Raw genomic sequence first — 6,093 nt, forward strand, 5'->3', positions numbered from 1 at the left:
GAAGCAGAAGCTGGATCACAGCACTGATGTCATCAGTAGCCTCCTGTGGGTAGTAAGGTCAGAGGCTTTTTGAAAGTTAAAAATCAATTGTATCAGGAGACTTTCCTGTATTTACTGCTTTGCAAGAGATCCTTCTTTGTAGAAATGCTGACTTTTCTCCAATTTTTCTTCATGGTGTCTTTAAATGTCATTTGACATTTAAAAAGACAAGGAATTTGCTAAATGGAAATTGAATTTTTTTTACAAGGACAAATGCTCTTTTAAAAAACCTCCATGATAATAGCCAGTTTTGATAGATTTCCCATGGCCATTTTAGCAATGTTTTGAATTAAACTTTGAAATAATTTTTCTTTAGCTTTCTGCAGCCGAACAATTTGTTGACATTTTAACAATGGTTTTGATCACGATCGTAATGTTTAAAATGGATGACAAGTTATTGAGAATATAGGTCTAATCTGAATCCCCGATTAGGAATAATTAATAGCACACAAAAAAATTTCAAATAAAACCCAATGCTAGACCTGCAAGTAAAAAGACATTCTATACACCTTAGTCCATCTGAGATCAGATGGGAGATCTGATCTGACACCATGTAACACAGGGCTCTTGTATTCTGCAGTTTTACAGGATAAAGAAGGGTCCATTCAAGTCCTGCTCCAGAAAGCTAGTGCTCTCCTAAAACTTTTCTATCTCTGCAGCTGTTTAAGTGGCGTATTTACTGTTAGATTTTCCTTGAAAACAATAAAATAACAAGAGATTCTTTTACCGTCTGTCTCTTCGGAGTACCTGACATATAACGAAAATGTACCTGACATTTAAGAAGGTAACTGCTACTCCTCTTCAATGATGGAGATGCCACCAGGACAAAAATGTCTGCAGATTAATCCCATTATCATTTAACCAACTCAAGAAGTTATGCCTCAGATATGTGTCTCCAACTGGATCACCACAATGCTAATAGCATTGCACACAGTAAAAGTGAGTTCAGGAATTGCCAGTAAAGCCATTTTCACACCCTTGTTAGAAATCAGGTTTTGGTCTTGTAGGACTTTATTCCAGAAGTCACTGTTGAAACTGCACAGCTCAGCTGAATGCATTAGAAGTCCATTTCCATGTTGCCAAAATTTCACTGGCCACCCCTTGCAGACTTGTGAGGTCTCAAACTGACTCATTCTTTGCATGATTTGCAAGTGAAAACAAGTAATTCTGTATTTACCTCTCAGTCTGCTCCATTTGAATTCTCTGGTGGCTAGAAAGGAGAAAGATTATTAGCTTTCTTATCAGTGAATACGGTTTGTAAAGTCTCTCTCTCTCTTTCTCTCCCTCTCTCTTAATAGCCCCGTGGTTCTTGCAGTCTTCAAGTAATATCTGACTGCTACCCCTTTTTATGTGATAGAAATTGGCCACTGAGTTGAAAGGTTAGAGGGAGGATCAACTGGCACATATAGAAAACATAAGCATGTAAGTCCTGACAAAAAGCCTGAGAAGTCCATTATTATATTTAAAAACATATGCGCTTCAGCTTGTTTGCTTACAGAAATATCAGAAATATCACTGACAAATTGCATACTTCTTCAAAAGATGCAGTCAAACCTGTTTGTCAGTGTTGTTAATATGGCAACAAAAAGGCTTACAGAGACATTTTTCCTGACAGAAATCCATTACGGAAATTCTTATAGTACTCTTGGGAATTGCAATATTTCTAGTACTGAGGAGATGATACACACTTCCAGAGTGAGAAAAGCCATGTGAACATGACCTTTCCCGTAGTTTCCTTCAGGAATAAACCACTCTGGCTGCATGTATACAACTGAAGGGAGCACAGACAGCACAAATCCACTCTTTCTTCCCCATCAATCAAGTTCTCCGAATCATTAACTGAAATGTAAATTTTGTGATTTATAAGAAAAAATCTTGGCAAGGACAGAAAAGGACAGAAATACTGATTTTCTCAAAGTCATTTGTTCTGGAGAAGGAATGTGAGAATTTTTGTGATTGTTTCATGGTAAAGCAGAGTTTTTTAAAAGTCTTGGAGAAAACTGTGTCTGAGCATAGAGATTCTCAAGTTCTTTCTGGTTGTCATCCCACATACAGGTCAGACATTTCACATGACCCCTACTATTAGTATAAATAACAGAAGAGGCTGAATTTGTTAGTTGCAACTCAGCTTGTAACTCAGCTTGCAACTGCTGTGATTTAACTTCATGTTACAGCACTAAGCTGTGCCCTGCTGGCTTCTGCAGAGGAATGAAAGAAAGAGATGATCCAAGTTTTTAGACTGTATACTACCTTATCAGGAGATGAATAAATTAATAAAAATGGAGAAAAAAAGATGGTATTTTACTGCCAATAACGTGAGGTTTTGATCTATTCCAGCATGATAAATATCCGGATATCAGAATGGACTAGAATCACAGAATCACACAATATCCTGAATTGGAAGGGACCCTCAAGGATTATCGAGTCCAACTCCTGGCCCTGCACAGGGCACCCCAAAAATCACACCATGTGCCTGAGAGCACTGTCCAAATGCTTCTTGAGCTCTGTCGGGCTGGTGCTGTGACCACTTCCCTGGGGAGCCTGTTCAAGTGCCCAGCCACCCTCTGGTGGTTGCTTAACCTAAACCTTCCCTGGCACAGCTTCATGCTGTTCCTTCAGGCCCTGTCATTGGTCACCAAAGGGAAGAGATCAGTGCCTGCCCCTCTTCCCCCTTGTGAGGAAGCTCCTCGCTGCAATAAGGGCTCCCCTCAGTCTCCTCCAGGCTGAACACACCAAGAGACCTCAGCCACTTTCTGTATGAATTCCCCCTCCAGACCAGTCACCATCTTCATGGCCCCCTTTGGATACTCTCTAATAATTTAATCATACATGTATCTTCTGTGCCTTGGTTAAGAGCCTGGAGATGCAGGATCTCATAGGCTATGAATTTTCCCGTGGATAGGTTAGTGACTGTATAAGGTGGCCCAAATCAGGTAACTGTTTTAGACATTTCAAGAGTCAGAAGACGATCCCTCAGCCTTTTATAACATTTTAATGCACAAATTACTTTACAAAAAGAAAGGTTTTGGCGTTCTTAAAGATTTGGCACAATTTTTCCTCTGAATTACAGAGATGTCACAGATGATACAAATATGCAAAAAGATTACTGTGGATGTGTCAAGGTGTGTCAAGCCAGACAAGTATTAAGAATAAGAACATAACTTCTTGCCTGATAAAATATCAAATGGACTTTTGGTGGGATGTGATACCTCATAATGTATATTCATAAGACATTTATGCCCCCATGGCAGGGGTTTGGAATGATCTTTAAGGTTTCCTCCAATCCAAATCATTCTATAATTCTATGAGTCTGATTTTCTGGAGCATAAATTAATGCTGAACCATTTTTACAAGATTTTAAGTTTTAGTCCTAAAATGAGATTGTTGCAAGTGTCATGCTGCCCCCTGAGGGCCTGTGCAGAGTGCAGGGATCTGCTCACAGAGCTGGCACATCATGGAGCTTCTAAAATGCCACCACAGGAGAGCTCTTACTCTTCTCAGGTTCTGACTCAGGAGATTTCTCTGTCATCCCAAGTCTGAAATTTTGTATAGTAGCTAAAATGTGTGCTGTAGAAATACTGTGTGTATTTATAGACCACCAAATTATCAAGCAATAAAATTTCAACCAACCTGAATGAAAAGTTCTATGGACTATTTGCCTTGATTTTTTGCATATTAATCCTTCCAAGTACTCATGATCAGCTAGCTGATCCATTTTGGTGCATTGCCTTATGTACAAATACTTGCCAAGTGTTTGGAAATTCTAGTTTATTCTTGGAAATTCCCAGGAATTCCAAGTAACAAGCTCTGGTAGTGACAGCATGTTCAGAATTTCAAAAGCAAACAATTGTTCTTAAATAACAAGGGAGGGAACTGGGAAGCTAGTAGGAGCATGTCAAGTAGCTGAAGGTGCTGTCAAATACCAGTTGTCCACATTTACAATTTGATAAGCCATCTCAAAGACAACAGGTGCTGTAGGAACACACCTGAGGTCTCATGTTCCATCTCAAACATGAGGTTTGCAAAGCTGTGTTTGTAGAGAAAGGTAATTAGAAGTCAATAAACACAAAAATAAGGACTGTTTCCTCTGCTTTTGCTAATTCTAACATTAGTTGTCTGCATCCGTGTTTTATTTAAATAGGAGAATTAGGTCCTGGGGGCCAATGATATCCCCCTCAGGCTTTTCTTTTTATCTTTCCCTTCAGAAGCTGGTGTTCCTTATGGTCCTCTTTTCATTAGCAAACTACTTCATGCCTCACTCCAGCTTAATTAAAGGTCTGATTCTTTGGCATTAAAGGGACACTATCTACTGGAAAAATCAAACCTGTCTGAAACTCTTGAGCCTTCTGCAGCTACATACAGCTACAGTGTTTGATGACAGAAGAGAACAGAAGGAAGCATTGTTTGTTCAAGAGACAATCTGGGTTTTTACAAGCATTTTTTAATTTTTGTAAAGTTAATGAGGCCAACTTTTATTGTAGATATTTAGTAGAAGTATCATGAACTGAACTTTTCCCTTATTTATTGTAATTTTATCCCTCCACTTTGATGGTTATCCTTTAAAGTATTTTCTTCCCAGCAAGGGAAAAACCACATCGATGATTAAAAGTTTGCAGTGCTAACCTGAAATTTCAGAAACTTATTTTATGGTTTTAAACAGAATTCTTGAGCAACATAAAGGTCCATATTGAGACAAGTGTTATTTAATATCTCCATTAATGATATAAACAAAGGGACTGAGTGCGCTCCCAGCAAATGTGCATATGACACCAAGCTGCATGATGCCGGGATGCCATCCAGAGGGACCTGGACAAATTCAAGAAGTAGGCAAAGGGAAATCTAGTGAGATTTAATAAGACTGAGTGCAAGGTACTACACCTGTGTTGGGGCAACCCTCAGTATTAACACAGGCCAGGGGATGAACAGATCAAGAACAACCTGGGGGAGAAGAACTTCAGGTACTCACGGATGAGAGGCTGGAGATGACCCAGCCATGGGCACTCCCAGCCCAGAAAGCCAAACGTGTCCTGGGCTGCATCCAAAGCAGTGTGGGCAGCAGGGCAAGGGAGGGGATTCTGTCCCTCTGCTCTGCTCAGGTGAGATCCCACCTGCAGTGCTGCATCCAGCTCTGGGGTGCCAGCACAGGAAGGACATGGAACTGTTGGAGGGAATCCAGAGGAGGCCACCAAGGCAATTGAAGGGATGGAGCAGCTCTCCTAGAAAAAAGGCTGATAGTGGGGTTTGTGAAGCATGGAGAAGGCTCTGGGGTCACCAGCTGCAGCCTTCCCTGAAGGGAACCTACAAGAAAGGTGGAGAGGGACTATTTACAACGGCATGTAGTGAGAGGACAAGGGGGAATGGATTCAAACTAAAAGAGAGTAGGTTTAGATTAAATATACGAGGAAGAAATTCTTTACTGTGAAGGTGATGAAGCAGTGGCCCAGGGAAGCTGTGGATGCCACATCCTGAGTACTGCTCAAGGCCAGGCCTGATGGGGCTCTGAGCAATCTGCTCCTGCTGCCAGGTGTCCCTGCCCTTGGCAAGGGGTTGGAACCAGACCATCTTTAACATCCCTTCCAACACAAACCATTCTGGGATTTTGTGATTCTTTGTGATTCAGTGGCCTCCAATCTGGTTATTAAATAACAGTTCTTGATCTCACAAGGATATTTGGGATAACCACACTGCAGCATTCCCACGCAACGGTGACGGAGGCAAGACACACAGGAGCAAAGCTTCAATTCCCATCCTGAGCAGCACTTCAGCTTTCCAGCCGTTGAGAGCTTCCTGTGAATGAGCCCAGCGACCCGAGCAGCCGGCGAACACCCACCCCTCGCACTGCGGCCGGGGCCCGGCACAGCCGCCGCCGCCATGGCGGCCCGCCCGGCCCGCGGGCGCCCCCCGGTGCAGCTCGGCGGGAGCGGCGCGGGGCGGGGGCAGCGGCGGCGCCGCTTCCGGCCTCCATTTTACGCGGCGGAGCGGCCGGAGGCCGAGGCGGTGCTGCGGGTGGAGGGGTTTGGGCCGGTGTGTTCCGAGTGTCGCGTTGTTCCTTCT

Source organism: Prinia subflava, chromosome 1 (genome assembly GCF_021018805.1).
Source record: "Prinia subflava isolate CZ2003 ecotype Zambia chromosome 1, Cam_Psub_1.2, whole genome shotgun sequence".
In the NCBI taxonomy this organism is placed as follows: Eukaryota; Metazoa; Chordata; class Aves; order Passeriformes; family Cisticolidae; genus Prinia; species Prinia subflava.